Source organism: Etheostoma spectabile, chromosome 13 (genome assembly GCF_008692095.1).
Source record: "Etheostoma spectabile isolate EspeVRDwgs_2016 chromosome 13, UIUC_Espe_1.0, whole genome shotgun sequence".
Taxonomy (NCBI): domain Eukaryota; kingdom Metazoa; phylum Chordata; class Actinopteri; order Perciformes; family Percidae; genus Etheostoma; species Etheostoma spectabile.
The window spans coordinates 21,856,650-21,856,948 of record NC_045745.1 but is presented as its reverse complement, the minus strand read 5'-3'; positions in this window follow the sequence as shown (position 1 = coordinate 21,856,948).

Genomic DNA, 299 nt, shown 5'->3' with positions numbered 1-299 from the left:
CTCTGAAAGCCCGGGAAAGTGAACCAAAACAGTAAAGTTGTAACCCAATATAAAGTTCCGTTAAGCTGAGCAGAGCTGTAGATTTATGTGATAATTCTCTATATGTTCATCATTATAAGCGTCTCCTTTCCCATTGTTATTTGATACATATTGTTATAAATATATTGATTAAAGTTTAACTTTAAACAATAAAGTAATTGAAAGGTTGCTCACTGAAATACTATATTAAATATAAAATACGTTATACTGTAGGTGCTCTATAGTTTTGTGCTAAGTAACTGTGAGTCAGTAAGATTCAT